The 18,020-nt window shown below is 37.5% G+C and overlaps 1 pseudogene; it reads left to right on the top strand.

Moving 5' to 3' along the window:
* Positions 1 to 17,705, top strand: part of LOC149160042 (glycosyltransferase family 92 protein RCOM_0530710-like) — a 90,936-nt pseudogene extending 73,231 nt beyond the window's left edge.
* Positions 17,706 to 18,020: the final 315 nt, after the last annotated feature.

Raw genomic sequence — 18,020 nt, 5'->3', positions numbered from 1 at the left:
TGTACGTGGATTTTAAATGGATGAAATGAGCAGTCTTGCTTATCTTGTTTATGATCACCATGATTGAGTAGTGTTTCTTTCTGGTATGAGGTAACCCCATAATAAAATCTAGAGTTATGGTCTCCCATTTCCATTCTGGAATGGGTAGTGGTTGCCACAGACCCGTAGGATGCTGATGTTCTGCTTTCGCCAATTGGCACTCTAAGCACTTAGATAAATATTCAGCCACATATTTTCATGAACCATGTCAGAAATAACTTTTCTTAATGGCAGAATACAATTTCTAGTATCCTGAATGGGCAGCATAAAGCTTCCTATGAAACTCATCTAGTAACATCTGCTTCACAGAAATCTGATTAGGAACATAGATTTGATTTCTAAATGATAACATTTTATCAGAATTGATTGCATGCTCACATTTCTTCCCTCTTTCTTGGGCTTCTGAAGCTTGCTTCCATCAGAATGCATATTCTAGATCCTTGAGGGAAGCTACTCGGATAATCCCTGGTAGGTTAGATTGCGCATGACTAAAATGTAAATCATAAATGCAATGTAATTCTCTACCCAAAGCATTAGCTATCTAGTTTTATTTTCCTTTGATGTGTTTTAAGTCAAAATCAAATTCACTCAGAAATGTAGTCCATCTGGCCTGGCATGCATTTAAATTAGACTAATTAAAGAAATTTGTCAAATTGCTAGGGTCAGTTAACAACAAAAATTTCTTTCCCGAAAGGTAGTGCCACCACATCTTTAGTGCATGCACTGCCATGATCAACTCCAAATCATAGGCAAAGTAACATTGCTCATATTCATTTGGTTTTTATGAATCATAAGAAATGACTTTTCCTTCCTCAGTTAGTACTCCACCGACGCCTTCTTTACCTGCATCGGTACATACTACAAAGGATTTTTCCAGATCCGCTACCTTTAGCACCGAAGTGGTTGTGAGAAGTTGTTTTAGCTACTCAAAGATTTGTTGGCATTCTATTGTCCGGTGGAAGGCTTGTCCCTTTTTCTGAGGTGAGCTCATTGGGAAGGTAATTTTCATAAAGTCATTTCTAAATCGGCGATAATACCCTACCAAGCCTAAGAAGGATCTTATTTCGGCCACATTTTTCGATACAATCCATTCCATGATAGTTTTGATTTTCTCTGGATCCACTGTTATCCCTTATGCTGATATAACATGGCCTAGGTACTGAATTTGATCTTCGTAAAAATTGCATTTGCTAAACTGTTCATCAAGCTGGTTTTCTTGCAAAATTTGCAGTACCGTTCTCAAGTGTTGTTCATGTTCCACTTGATTTTTGGAGTATATTAGTATATCATCAATGAAAATCAATACAAACTTATCCAAAAAGGGTTGAGAAATACCATGCATTAGGCTCATGAATGTGGCTAGTGCATTGGTAAGGCCAAAAGGTAGTACCACAAACTCATAATGTTCGTAGCAAGTTTGGAATGCGGTTTTATAGATGTCTTCATTCTTTATTCTGATTTGATGGAACATGGACCTTAAATTGATTTTCGAGAACAAGCTAGATCCCTGTACTTGGTCAAATAAGTCATTGATGTGAGGTAGCGTGTAGAAATTTTGAATACTATAACACTTATTCATAGAGATTATCCTGATTATACACTATTTGGGGAATGCATGCATAATACATAACCTCCTCTACCATTGAACATCAATTTGTGGAATTAAGAAACAATCGCATGCACACATTGAAACATCAATCACACATATCAACACAGTATGTAATGGGGAAAGCATACAGCTAAAAAACCCCAACTATCTGTATATTATAATGATAGAGAACATGTAACAATACATAGTACAATACTCCTCATAAGTACTCAGTACTATCTGCACCCGCTACACACAAACTAGCTCAGATCTGAACAAGTCACGAGTTCAAATCTCCTCCACTGTTTTCCTGCCTCTACTACGCAATCCAAGTTGAGAATATATCAGATCCAAGTTTGAATTCCCTTGTCTTGTACTACGCAATCCTCATTGGAAATCTCAATCAATGATTGTGCAAATCTCATGCACAGCTATAGTCACAACTGATAGTAGTCTCACCCTTTCACCCACCTCTAACATTTGTCTCCATTGAACTGTCCATGCACTGAGTTAACTGATGTATTCTTTAGTTGATTTATGAGTTAATAATTAGTGAATTAATTAATAATTAATTCACATCACTCATCACTAGTGTATTTGGTAGTTAGACTAAATACAACTAGTTCAACTAAGTCAAACTAAACACAACTCCATCAACTCCTCAATCAACTCCACCAAACTCAACCACTTGAGTTCTAACTAAAGTCCATCATGCAATAGCTCAATTAACCCATAGGAAAAGCGTATTTCCTTCTGACAGCTGCATGTGCCACATCCGTAGCTCAGACTGAAGTGCTGCAAGAGGATAAGATAATGTTTATAGTCCAAATATTATTAAGAGCTTATAATATTCGACTATTCTATTTTTAGACTGGCAGTCTAAAAATAGACTCCGCCCATATGTCTAAAAATAGACATAGTTTAAAAATAGACTTTGCGCCAAAATAGCCTACGGGCCCACTTAGTGAAGGCGAGTTCTTTTCACTAAGCTCCATCATCTTGTTGCATTTTCAACACTCCCTCTCAACAAGATATGGATTATCTGCAACCCCTATCCTGCCTCTATGGTATTCGAATTTCCTCCTGGTAAGCGCCTTCTTCAAGATATCAACATCCTGATCCTCCGTGGGAATGTATGAAAGTAACATGATTCTCCACTGCAAACAATCTCTGATATGATGGTACCTAATGTCGATATGCTTGGATCTATCATGAAATACTGGATTAGCTGAGAGTTTAATGCAACTCTGGTTATCACAATAAATCACAGTAGGCTCCAAGTGTGACCTGAGCAACCCGACCAGGATCTTCCTCATCCATAGAGCCTTGCATGCAGCCAAACTTGCTACCATATACTCGGCCTCTACTGAACTGAGTGCCACGGATCTCTGCTTCCTGTTGTAGCAAGAAATTGTTATCGACCCGATACTAAAGATCCCTCCAGATGTGCTCTTTCTGTCCGTTGGGCTCCCTGCCCAATCTGCATCCGTGAAGCCACATAGCTTCACCTCATCCTCCTGTTTGTACCACAATCCATATCCCGATGTGCCTCTGAGATAACGCAATACATGCTTGCCTGCCTTCCAGAAGAGCTTGGTTGGCTTAACCATAGCTTGTGAAAACTGGTTAACAACATAGCATATACCGGGTCGTGTATTGACCAGATTCATAAGCGACCCCAACAACTATCGTTAAACAATGGCATCCACTACCTCCGCTGATGTAGCATCACCTTCCTCCAACCTCCACGAAGAGGAGTATCAACAGGCTTGCATCCATGCATGTTGAACTTCTCTAGTATCTCCCGGGCATACTTACCCTGAGAAACAAATAGTCCATCACTACGCTGCCAAATTTCCAATCCCAGGAAATAATGAAGGAGGCCCAAGTCCTTCATCTCAAACTCTCTAGCAAGATCCTCCTTGCATGAAAGTATCAATAGCTCATCTCCCATCAAAATCAAATCATCTACATAAAGTACAATGATTACCAACTTACCCTCTGGTCTTGTGACAATCTCCCATGCACTGTTTCTGGCAATCGAATCATACTCTTCCACCATGGCATCTACCCATGTGGGATCCTCCATAGCTTCCTTGAAAGAGGATGGCTCAGTCACGACACATTTTCTCACAAGAGCCATGTATCCAGTGTACCTATCAGGTGACTGTCTTTGCCTGCGCTATGTTGTAGGTGGTCGTACAACCTTCTCTGCATCTTGAGCCAGTCGCTCAGCTTCTGTAGTGTGCTTTCGCCCTCTGATGGTTGGCGCTACATGAGTGGTCTCTTCCACTCCATGAAATTCATCTTGTGGCTGATCCACATCCTGAAGCTCATCCTTAGGAACTAATAGCTCCTCATCTGCATGCAAGTGTGGCTCCCTCTCAAGCGAACACTTCATGGCTTTCTCCTACTGAAATTTGATATCCTATCGCACAACAGTCTTGCGACTGTCTAGCAAATACACACGATAGTTGTGGGGCGTATCAGTGTACCCCACAAATATCCCAACCTCTGCGGTCGGCTCTAGCTTCTTCCTGGCATCCTTCGTTACATGCATGTGAACACGAGAACCAAAAATCCTCAAATGGGAAATATCAGGCCTCTTACCAGAATAAGCCTCCTTGGGTGTACTCATGCCAAGTATCTTGTGAGGACAACGGTTCTACACATATACTACAGTATTGCATGCCTCTGCCCGAAAGTGAACGGGTAGTCCATGATCATGCAACATTGCCCATGCAGCACTCACGATCGTTCTGTTCTTCCGCTCAGCGACCCTGTTTTGCTGTGGGTTATGGGGATCTATGAGCTCTCTTTGAATCCCTTCTGCGCTGCAGAAGTCCTTGAACTAGCAAGAGATGAATTCACCACCATTGTCGCTCCTAAGAGCCTTCACCTTCTTCCCCAATTCCTTCTCGACCAGTGCTTTGAACTCACAGAACTTTGAGTATGTCTCGCTCTTCTTCTGCATGAAGAAGATCTAACACTTTCAAGAGAAATCATCAACAAAGATCACATAGTACTTGTGCTTTTTGTCGAAGCTACTGAGAAAGGTCCATAGACGTCTATGTGAATTCTCTGAAGGATTTTCGTGGCGCGACTATCCTTCTCGTGAAAGATGGCTTTCACAAATTTTCCCAAAGTACACCCATTGCACTAATCTGACTGTGCAAGAGTACCTTTAGGAAACCCAGTAGAAATCTGCTACAGTATCTTCAAGGCTCCATGGTGAAGGTGGCCCAATCTCCGGTGCCACAGCTCGCCATCATCCCGACTCACCAATCCTTTTACCTTGCATGCCATTGTTGCGCAGCCATCTACATGCAATTGATAAAGGTTCTTGACTCAAACCCCTATCTTCCCGGTTTCTCCAGTTGTCTTATTGCGCAGGAAAGTATTTCCCTCACTAAAGAAAACATCATATCCCTTGTCTTCTAACATCGCCACAGAGATAAAATTATTCTTCAATCCTGGAACATGCATCGCTTCCTTCAATATGAAGGGTTTACTAGACTCCCTCTCAAAGGAAATGGTACTGATACCAGCCGCACTGTATCTACCATCATCGTCCATCTCGATGTGCACTCCAAGATCTTTCTCATCCAGATCAGAAAACAAATCTCGATCTCCTGTCATGTGAACAGACGCACCACTATCCAAGAACCATACCGATCCCATCACACTTGATAGCAAGCATGCGATCAGTGAAAAATCCAGCTCAAACTGTGAGGCTAAGGCCTCTCCCACTGTAGATCCAGCAGCTTGCTTATTTTTCTTCTTCTGCGGACAATTTGTGGCATAATTCCTGTGCTGGTGATAGTGAAAGCACTTCACCTTAGACATGTCCTACTTCTTTCCTTTTTCACCGAAATGAGAAGCTTTCTTGTTCTTCCCCTTCTTTGCTTTGGCAGCCAAACCGCAATTTTCTTCATCATATGCCTTTGATGAAAATCCGTCCCTAGTATTCTGCCTAATCTCCTCTTGCACAAGATCAGACCAAAGTCTCTCCCGTCGTGGCAATTTCTCCCGACCATTGACAGAGTCCTGATAGGAACGCCAGCTCTTTAGAATACCAAGGAGAGCCAAGCTCACCAAATCCTCATCATCGACAGTCACCCCCACACTTCCTAGCTCATTCCGGCATTGGGTGAACTTCGTGAGATACTTGGACATACTGTCTCCTTTCTTACACTTAATGTTTTTGATTTTATCCTTGAGTGCCAACTTCCTCTGGTCGCTCTTGCTTTGGAATAAATCTATCAACACTTTCTAGATCAAGTATGGAGAAGCCTTTCCATGCAGGCTAGATACAATGTGATCCTTCACGCCCTCCAACAGAATCCTTCGACACTTTTCTGTCTTCTTTTGCCAAGCCTCAATGTGAGTAGCATCAGTGGGCTTTGGGACCTCAGCATCTATGCACTCCTTCAACCCATTTTCATCTAACACCACCTCCATCCTGTCTTTCCATGCAATATTATTCGAGCTGCCTTCAAGGGCATACTCCAATCACAATCCGTGAAAGACATTTCAACTTCGACATCAAGAAAACACTGCTGCAAATTTGAATTCCACCAGCTCAAAACTCAACCGCTTCTGATCTAAAATTCGTGAGAACAAAGTATTTCTCGTACAAAGATTGACTATATGGGCATTTACCGGATATCTCACCTTCCAAAAGAAGGATGAATCCAGAGGCTACCTAGCCTGATTACAGACTCTACCTGAAGAAATAAAATGTAATCACTTTCTGAATAATAGATCTGATGATCAACTTCATTCTGATACCATGTAGAAATTTTGAATAATATAACACTTATTCACAGAGATTGTCCTGATTATACACTATTTGTGGAATTCATGCATAATACATAACCTCCTCTACCATTGATCATCAATTTGCGGAATTAAGAAACAATCGCATGCGCACATTGAAACATCAATCACATGTATCAACACAATTGTAATGGGGAAAGCATATAGCTGAAAACCCCCAACTATCTGTATATTACAATGATAGAGAACATGTAACAATACATAGTACAATACTCCTCACAAGTACTCAGTACTACCTCCACCTGCTCCACACAAACTAGCTCAGATCTGAACAAGTCACGGGTTCAAATCTCCTCCACTGTTTGCCTACCTCTACTACGCAATCCAAGTTTGAATTCCCTTGGCTTGTACTACACAATCCTCATTGGCAATCTCAATTAATGATTGTGCAAATCTCATGCACAGCTATAGTCACAACTGATAGTAGTCTCACCCTTTCACCCACCTCTAACACTTGTCTCCACTGAACTATCCATGCACTGAGTTAACTGATGTATTCTTTAGTTGATTTATGAGTTAATAATTAGTGAATTAATTAATAATTAATTCACATCAATCATAACTAGTGTATTTGGCAATTAGACTAAATACAACGAGTTCAACTAAGTCAAACTGAACACAACTCCATCAACTCCTCAATCAACTCCACCAAACTCAATCACTTGAGTTCTAACTGAAGTCCATCATGCAATAGCTCAACTAACCCATAGGAAAAGAGTATTTCCTTCTGGCAGTTGCATGTGCCACATCTATAGCTCGAACTGAAGTGCTGCAAGAGGATAAGATAATGTTTATGGTCCAAATATTATTAAGAGCTAATAATATTCGACTGTTCTATTTTTAGATTGGCAGTCTAAAAATAGACTCCGCCCATATGTCTAAAAATAGAGGTCCATCTATTTTTGCCAACATGACCAATCTTCCATAAATAACATCCTGCAACTCATAGACCATGATCCATATGTCTAAAAATAGACATAGTCTAAAAATAGACTTTGCACCAAAAATAGCCTATGTGCCCACTTAGTGAAGGCGACTTCTTTTCACTAAGCTTCATCATTTTGTTTCATTTTAAACATAATGGGTATTTGTTCTTTATGGTCAACTTATTCAACTGACGATATTCAATGCATAATCGTAGGGTTCTGTCCTTTTCGCATACAGATAGCACTGGGGCTCCCCAAGGAGACACACTTGGGTGCATGTATCCTTTATCTAACATCTCCTGCAATTTGATTTTAAGTTCATTCAATTCTGGAACACTCATAAGATAAGGGGTTTTTGAAACAGGGGTTGCTCCGAGAATTAGTTCAATTGTAAAATCAATGTCTCGCCTTGGTGGAAATCCTGGATTACAAGAATATTCTCTAAAGATGTCATTTTATTTTTATAATTTTTGTACCCTACCTGAAAGGCATAAATCTAGCACCCTTTTCTTATACACTTTCCGAGTTGGTAGGCTGTAATAGGGCACAACTTGATATTCTTCTTAATTCCTTGAATTTCCTTCTGTTGTCCTCACTCGGTAGGATAACTTATGGAATTTTCTTTGCAATATATCAGGGACCAGCGACATTCTAACCATTCCATCCCTATTAATACATCATATGAGACTAGGGAAAGAATATTCGTATTGACCTAGATAGGTTTTCCTGAAACTATTATAGGGCAGTTCTATGATTTGGTTGACACCTTTCTTTTGGTACCAGTAGCTAGTTGAACTAGCCACGACTGTTTTTATTTACTTCTTTGCAGTTGACATCTTCCTATGACCTTAGGACTAATGTAACTCAGGCTAGCGCCTGGATCAAATAAAACAAGAGTATATTGGCCAACAATCATACCTTCTCATTCAATCATAGTGGGTTGATATTCTACCTGATGATCGTCCAAAGCCACATTAATCTTGGGCATGCTCCTTGTGATATCCCCTACCGTAGAGGCTTCTTGCATGTTAGAAAGTTTCTTAGTCAAAGCTTTCTGCTGGAAATTTTTTTAATAATGTCCTTCTCCGCATCGCCAAAATTGTAGTGGCGGTTTTGCTGGTTATTCAGTAATAGTTATGCTAATTCCTTTAGGTTGTCTATCCTTAGTGAATGTTTGAGTTCTACGTGGGTTTCTTGCAAACTTTCCAAAGTTCCTTTGCTGATTGTTTCTTTCATGCATGTTTTTCTGATGTCTGTTTGGTGGAAAATTCCTCATTTTCTTGGCAGCAACTCGTTTAGATCCTTCATTTTTCTGCTTCATATTCTAATAATAGATACGAGCCTTCCAAACTGCATCGTCCATGGTTCTAGGATAGTTGAATTCTAATTTATCCTTCATGAAGTTAGGCAAGCTACTAATAAACCATTGGATCTTAGCTTTTTCTTATTGCATATAGGGGACGTAATGCAACATGGAAGTAAAGTGTGTTACATATTCATCCATGGTTAAGGTTCCCAGTCTTAATTCATGGAACTCTTTTTCCTTTTCGTCATAATAGCGTTCTGTTAAATATTTTTTTTTAAAGTGTTTTTGGAATTCTTTCCATGTTACATGTTTTATCAATCTTCCTTACTATTTTAGTTTCTTCCCACCAGAGGGTGGATTTTCCTCGTAATTGGTAAACTACCAGTCTTTCTTTATGTTTTTCATTATATTCATAAATTGGAAGTATTTACCCATGTCTATCATCCAAGCTTCCATCGCTTCTTCTGACTCTCCTTCGAACAGTGAGGGTGTGAATTTTTTGAGCTCACCTTGTAATTCTATCTTTGTTCTTTTTGGTTTTTTTTGGTCGAAAGAATTATTTGAATGCCCTTCATCTTCTTCTTTGTGACCCTTGACAGATTTTGCATGATCTTCCTCATTATGAGAAGTTGGGTTCTTTTCCCTATTTTCTGTACTGGGATTTGATCCTCAGTGATTTTTCCGATCCGAAAAACTTTTAAGAATCTTCTCTTGCTCCTGTCTTAATCACTCATTGTCTATTATGAGGTTCATCATTTCTGCTCAAAGTTGTTGTATTGTCTCGAGTAAGGCAACGTTAGCCTATCTCAATTCTTCTCCCAGTTGCACCCATAATTCTCGGTTGGCCTCTACATAAGGCACCTTCGGCTGGCTCGATGATTTGGGGCTACTATGCATTGTATCCCTGATGCTAATTCACCTTCCCTGTATTCAAATTTAGCCAAAACTCAATTTATTTTCTTCATATATATATAGGAACATCACAACTTAATTCATTGTTAGAACAACCCAGAGGTCTCAATATGCGAGCCTACGCTCTGATACCATTTGTAACGCACATAAACATATAATATAGTAAAAACAATGTATAAAAAGAATCAACTCTAACATAGATATATATCTATATACATTAATGCAATACCCTCAAATTAAACCTTGCTGGTAAATGAGAATCTCTCATTAAGTATTTATCTATCACGATGATAAAAATTCGATTCATGCCTGACTTACGGTTTCTGGGGCACTAAAACTATAGTGGCTTTTACCAACCCACGAGGTCTGTGCGATCCTTCACAAGGTAACTTGGTTACACCTTGTCCTAAAATTTTGGCTGCCTGTACGCAACTTCATCTCACTTGTTCTTTGATTTTAATGTGACTAGCAGTAATCCCAATTTTCGCTTTGGTTGAGACAAGTGTTAGGCATCCTGTCCATCAATCTAGATTGCACCATCCAATGCTGATACTTGCTTTGGGATAATCCATCTACCCAACACTCGGGCTTCCTGCCAGTGCACTTGCTCATTTGCATTTCATGGTGGAGAGTCTTATCGCTCTGCTTCTCATCTACTCCTGGTTTCATTGCAGTTTTCATAGTCTGGCCTCCATGCCTTGTGGAAAGCCGCAGAGAGGTAACTTTGGGCCTTCATTATCTGTAGGAATGGTGTATGTCTTGAACCCTTCTCAGTTCGAGCAGAGGTCTATCTCAATGCAATGAGTTAATGAATTTCCATGCTAGTCAGGTGGGGCGCTCGTCTCTTCAAATTCTGGACTATGCGGTGGTTGTTTTCCTCGGCACAAACTAGGTACTGATTATTTAGACTGTCGATTCATTCAGCTTTTACAAGATTTCTTCTACTCTAGGTATCTCTAACCCCAGAATTCTATTTCGTGCAAATGTGAGACCCTTGTGCACGGCTTGCAAAACTCAGGTAATGGTTTATTCCTTTATTCTGCATTTAATACCATCCTGAAGTAAGTTCATTATTCATGTCATAATATTTGCCTATGGTGGTTGCAGGTATGACGCATTTTAAACTAAAAGGTGCTTGATATTAAATATGATGGCTTGTTTATGAAGCTTAAGCACAAATTTGCAACTCTTATAGGTTATAGCTTATTCTCATGGCCATTAATGGTTAGCTGATGCAGCCTAGGGAACTTACTCCTGTGCAATTCTATGAATTAGAGTGTTAATTACAATGTAGCTGTAGTATTTTGTAGCGAGGTCAATAGGACTCGCAGACTGTAATGTCAGTTCTTTATGTAATTAATTTCTTCCTTTTTTGACTGTTTGGAAGAGACCGAGAAGGGTCCCTCTGATCTTAATTTAACTACTGGATAGGGGCCTAATGTTGCAGATTCGGCCCGAATGTGTTCTAGACTAGGAATTGCTATGTTAGTTAAAATTTTGGGTTTATTTTCTTCTCATACTAGCCATATATTATTATTTTAGTTCACTACTCTTCTGCGTCGAACCCATGACAGAACTTGATTGTATTTTTGTTGAGAAATGTTCTTCACTTGAATTGAATTTGATGGAATATATTTATGTCAGAATTATTCATGAACGTTGTGGCATTTGTTTATGTCACTACAACACAAAGGGGGGTTTTAAGACAATTTTTGGGTAAATTGTCTTAACTTGAGACAAAAGATAACTTGTCTATTGTCTCAAATATTGTCTTTAAGCGGGTGTCTCAAATTAAATTGTTTTAAAATATTGTCTCTATAAAGACAATATATAACACAAGAATTTTTGTCTCTCTAGAGACAATAGTTGGGATTAAAGACATATTGTCTTTAAAGAGACAATGTTTTTGATCATAACTATTGTTTGTCTAGAGACAACAAAAATTAGATAATACAACATCACTTTTGTCTCTTTAGAGACAATATAAAATAATAAATCTAGAAAAATAGCTCACCATTGAAATAAATCAATATTAAAAGTATTTAATTAAAAATAAGCTACAATATCATTGATTAATTCATATTAGGACACAGTGGAATCAAACCACCAACCTCCTGCTTATAAAGCAGGCACTCTTCCATTGAGCTAGCACCCTTTAAAGATTCACAATAAAAATGGCAATAAAAATAATAGCTATTAAAAACAATTTGGTTAAACAAAACAATAAAACAATTAAAATTAAAATAAAATATCAATAACTCACAATTTTGATTAATTTTATTTCATTTATAATTACAATACAATTTTGAATTAAATAGTTAAAATAAAAATACATCCAAATTAAAATCACAACTGAAATTATATCAAAATATCTCAAAATAAATTTAATAAAAGCACTTTACAAAGCAGTCACAAATCTCACAAATCTCAGTAAATTGGAAATGATATTTTTGAATGGAATGGTTGAAAACACAATAGCTAGATTTACATTAAAGTCAACCCAAAATAATAAAACAATAAAAACCCTTGCAACACAAATATGCCAATAACTTTGCAATTTCGAGAGATTTTAAATCTCATAATTTCTGTGTATCTTTTGCTAGATAAAAAATATATATGTACTAAATTCACCCCAGAAGAAGTGAACTCACCCATTTGTGTCCTCAACCCTCACAAATAGGTTTTTATATATGAATGTGAATAATAATAAATTTAAATTTAAATATATGAACCAACCAAGAATTAAAAGAATCAAATCAATAGATACCAATCACATTTAACAAACATAGTGCTAAAGCTTCTTTCCTCTCCAAACATCTTAGTGGAATATATAAAAACTAATTGAAATTAAGAAAAAAGGTGATGAATGGGTTTGTGGGTAAACAACAAAAGTTCAAGGCCATGTTACACCCCTCTCAAAACTACTATCTAGATTATTGTAACATGATATGACAATAATATTAATCCCCACATTCAAATGGTGTGCATAGATAGATATTCATCCAAGTAGATGGCAAACCCAGATTTCTAGGTTTGTATACCTGTTTTTTTTAGTAGTTCAGCCATTTCTACCTGTTTTTTTAGACAAAAATATCCATTAATAATTAGAACATAGATTTTATGATAATAAAACAACCAATTGCCTGAAAAAAGAAGTACATTCTGTGGATCTTTATATCAATTATAGGTTTGTCCACAATACCTGTTTTTTTCGCAATTCCTTGTTCTCTTCTTTGAGTTTTGTTACTTCAGCTTCCAACTCAACAATATATGCCTACAAACAAGGAAAAGTTTTAAAAGATTAATATTCCTAGATAAAAATCTAGCAGCAAATACCAAGTTTGTGAAACTAAGGGTTCTGTCAGAATGTTTGTCCAAACATAGTTGGGTCATTAAAATAGAGACAAGCATCACAAAATTGATATCAATTAGCAAAACACAATAGTTATAGAAAAATCCTTTCATAATGTTTCTCCAACAATAGTTTATCGATCAGAACTGACATTTTTACAAAATAAGACAAATAGATTCTTATGCTCAGTTAAGAGATCAAGGACAGTTTACTTATCTTAAGTTTAGAAGGGTTGACCTTTGAGGACAAGCTGACAAAACTTATTCAAAACCAAGCACGTGAGGTATCTTACCTTCATTACAAGGTTTGGCACAATGTTACCCTCTAGCTTAGTTAAGACCTTTCAGACAAGCACATAGCCAGAACCCTCTTTCCTTCAGCTTTGTTGCTTCCTTCTGGAGTGTCTGGGTGACCAAGAATACCATTTGGAGGGTTGGGATAATCTTACCTTCTACCTCAGGTAAGACATAGATGAATGTGCAGGAAGACCCCTCTCTCCTACAACTTTGTTGCATCCTTTTCGGAGCACCCAAGGTCACTAGGACAATTATGAGAAAAATCAAAGGAATACAAACCATGATATCAAAGATTTGTAAGCCACAAGCAAGGACCTCCCAACCCATAGTAAAAAGATGAGGACCTAACAAGCATAGAGTGAACCATTAGTTTCATGTTCTCAAAATCCAGCCAAAAATAGGTAGGTCACTTGTGCATGCAGTCCATTAGAAATGGCTTATAATTTACTCTTCAATCCTAATATCTTCCCTACTATGTAGGTAGGTACCTTAAGCCATAGAATGGATCTTAACATAGACTTATATGTAGTTAAAATTACATTGTATAAACTATAATGTTGGAGGGTTTTGATCGATCCAACAAATAAAAATGTAAAACGTTAAGGACATAATTACTCTTTCATGATCCTAAGATTAAAAAAAATGATACTTACTCTTTCATGAACCTAAGATTAAAACAAATGACACAAACGCTATTTTTACCCCTAATTTAGGTAAAGCACAAAATAACATTTTTTAGCAGAAAATTAAAAATTCTATGAAGAAAGACACAGTTCATATTTCTATAGAAGATTCAGTGTCTCAAATTCAAAATTTGACAGATGAAAACTATGCTTCTCATTTTTTACCAAAATAGATACTCAATTGCAACGAATCAGAGCATAACCTATAGTGTACACACAGCTCTTCAGTACCTGTCTCACAGGAAAAATTGTAAAATACATCACACGAGAGCTTGCACATGGACACAATTTCAAAAAGTATAAACAATCACCTAGAACAAGTGCAGGATAGGTTTTTCATGAACCAAAAAAATTTTAGTACTGGGATTCTAGAAACTCCTCGCACATAACAAATAATAGAAAATAAGATAATAAATATAATTCTTAACTTATATTTTAGGAAATAATAAGGTTTGTAATTGAGTTTGAGTTAGGTTTGTAATCTAATGCACCGACAAAATCCAAGAGCGAGTTTGAAGGGCAGGTTATGGTACCAGAGCCAACAATTTGGGCCAAGCCAGATCAGTTTTAGGATCAAAGGCTAAATGTAGGCCTCATGTAGATCAGACCCATACTCTCTAACTTATATAGTAAGGTGAAATCGCTGGTACAGAAAAGGCTAGTTTTATATTAGTACTTTTGGATTACATGATTTGATCTCATGTCAAGAAGTATGCAAAAGGTCTCAGACAATGGCAACATAATCTTAACTGTGTACTCTTGAGCATGCATCCAGGGTAATGTTTATTGAGGTAAATGGGGCAAGTTTAAGATGAAACTAGCAAGAATGTTGCTATGCAGTACTTCATGCTAAAGCATTGTACAGAGACATGTCCACTCATTCATTTTACAATCCATACATATCATAAACATATAATGATCAAAATGTTTTATTGATCATTTGACCTAGAAACACAGTAGAAAGTGAAGCACTAGCTAAATTTCATAGAGGACACCTTGTATACAATACTTTCCTACCTTCAACACAAAGGTTTAAGTCAGCAAAGAAAAAATCCCTAATATAAGCATGATGATCCTTTATTTTTGGTGGCTCCTTTTGCACTAATGGTGAAGCAAAACATCATCAACATCTAAAACCTAACTCAAGGTGGAAGAGAATAGTACCTACTCTTGCTACTAGGTATTTGGCATCACCAAGCTCATGTTATACTACTTAGTCTTGCTTTGTTAAACTAGAGAATAATTGTTAGGTTGGTGCCATATGATGAGAAGCCCCATATTCACATACCACACATTCCTAATAATTGTGTTGATAGAAAGGAAAGATACCATCAAGAAAACATTCTCAAACTTGGCAACAAACTTATCCAACTAAGTTTCTATATATGCTACTACCTACTTTTGTTGTTGTTTCCACTTACCCTTCTTCTAATCTAGATTCTAGACATTGTGATGAATAATGACCATGCTTATGAGGAATTAAGCACTTATTTTTACTCAAGTCATTTCCTAACTATGAGGTTGACTCCTCACTTTTTCCCTTACCTTTGCTAGGTCCTTTACCTTTGCCATTATTTGTCTAACCAAATAGAACAAGTTTCTCATCAAGGCCCTTATTGCTAGCTTTCAACTCCATCTAAGTCTCCCCATGGATACAATCAACATGCATCTTTTCAATGTGAGGAAGGTTCTCATGATCACAAACACCTTTGAAAAATGGTTCCCATGAAGCTAGGAATCCATTTAGTGCCATGTTCACTCGCTTTAAATCTACAACCTTCTCCACAACTATTAAAAGTTGACCATGAACTTGTGTGCCCTGCATAAGGTAACTATTGACTAAGTTTGATTAGGTCATCTCTATGGATCTAAGATTGTTTCACAATATCACCTTCCTATTTATGTTCTCACTCTGCTAGAGGCCCACTAGGGCATAAAAAATATCCTTTATTGTTTTCTTCTCATATATAGAGGGATCAAATGATCCTTTATGGCATCCATGATCATCCACTTGGACTTAACTTTTGTCCTCATCTGCACTGCCAACCACTGCAAATCTATTGGTGAAGGCACGATATCCTAGATATCAATATTTTAATAAGAGCATAACCCTTAGTTTCTATAAAAGAAAAATGAGGCACCATAAAGTCTATCCTCGAATCTGAAGCTAGCTAACACCATCTTTGAGATCCAATATGCAAACACCTAGATCTGAAAATTAGTCCTTCAAAGATATGGAAACCATCTAACTATTGGTCCATCCTTCTAACAATTTCTTTACCACTATAAATGCTGGAGAATTTCAATCAGAACAAGGAGGGTTGTTGGGCAAAAAGTCCCTGCCTTGAGTGCAAAACATACAAGGAAAGCATATGTTCAGCTTAAGTTGGCTAAGCTTTACAACATTTTGTATGCATGTGATAGATTCAGTGTTTTAGGTTTCTGATGTTCGGGTTTCATTGTGTGGTAGATTTTTACCCTCCACCACCAGGAAGGATTGTTATCTAAGAACATCATCCTCAACTCCTACTTAGAAATAAAGAAATTGAAGAAGGAGTAGTGGACAAGGATAACTCTCTTCTAGTCGAGGATCTTGTCACTATGTCATCTCTGTGGATATGAAACAACAAGACTTGCAAATTGTGAGGTGCCCACATCCTCCACAACCAAAGTCTACAAAGGGATTGACCTTAACTATAAAACTCAAGGAAAATGAAATTTTGGTCCCTTCGCAAGCTAGGTATCCAAATAATTTTTCATAGAGGATGCTTTTTTATGAGGCACACAACGTGATTATGTTAGTTAAAGGATTGAACCTGAGAAGAGGTAGGATTTTTGATACTAATAATATTTTCTATGTTTTTGGTTCCAATTTGGACACCGTCTATTTAATGCCAGGGATTTCAAGAAATGGGACACCATGAATTTGGGTAGCAAGGTTTTTAAGACCAAGGTTTCGATGGCTGCTCAAGAAGTGATCAAATGTGAGAAGCCTAATGGCTTAGAAATACAAGAAATTCAAGGGTTGAAGGCTTCTGTATGGAGATCTAGGAGTGGTTTACTTTCATCTGTAGCTAGGATTGAAGTTAAATCCATGATGAGCTCCAAACCTGTGCAGATGCTTAGGCCTCTCCATCTCTATGCTTACACAATGCTTTGGAACCAAGCTCCATTTCTCAGAGAATAGATCATGTACCATGGCTATCTAGGTGTCCAGTGGTGGTTTCTTTATGATAAGAACAGTGATGACAACATAGAAGTGAGAGCATCATTGGTTTCTTTCAATGTAAGTAGACATATGTGGCCATGGATTAAAACCCAAGAGGCTGGATTCTCCCATTGTGCATTGCAAGCTCACCAAGAATGTCAATGGGTGGCTTTCATGGACATAGATGAATTTCTGAATCCTATAGAATATATTCAGAATGAGACTATGCCAACAGATTCTACTCAAATAGGCCCTTACAGTCATGGAAAGGCTAATCAATAATGCAACATCTGCATATCCAGGCTTATTCAAAATAGGAGAAATCAGATTTGATTGTCATAGTTTTGGCCCAACTAGATTGAAGAAACACCCAGATGAAGATGTGATAGCAGGTTACCCCTGTAGGCTGAATAGAACAGAGGGACATAAATCTATCGTTCTCTTATCTGAATTGAACCAAATCTTGATAAACATAGTCCATTATTTTCATCTCAGACAGGGCTATTATTACATGAACCATCAATGGACTAATTATTATGGTAGATCAGTATACTAAAAAACTATTTACAACATCGATGCCTTTCTCACACTGATCATGGACTAAGTTGTTGAATCTCACACTGATATGCAATCTAAGTTGTTGGAAGCTTACCAGAGTCATTGTAGCTGATGTTGAAGAGAAACAATTTGATTCAGATGCTCAAGAGGAATTTCTTCTCATTCTTGAAGTGACTTTGCTTCTTGTTGGGCTTCATTTGTCTATATCATTAAAACTTTCCCTTAATTGAAAGCTCTGTATAATCTTATCATGTATCACTCGTTCGTATGAAAAATATTCTCTGCTTAATTATGCTTTTTGATTGGAAGAGAA

The sequence above is a fragment of the Pinus tabuliformis genome, chromosome 5_2 (assembly GCF_031772625.1).
Source record: "Pinus tabuliformis cultivar Carrire ecotype Pingquan chromosome 5_2, CPIR1, whole genome shotgun sequence".
NCBI lineage: Eukaryota > Viridiplantae > Streptophyta > Pinopsida > Pinales > Pinaceae > Pinus > Pinus tabuliformis.
The sequence above is the reverse complement of the archived record's forward strand: the minus strand, read 5'-3'. Positions and strand labels throughout refer to the sequence as shown.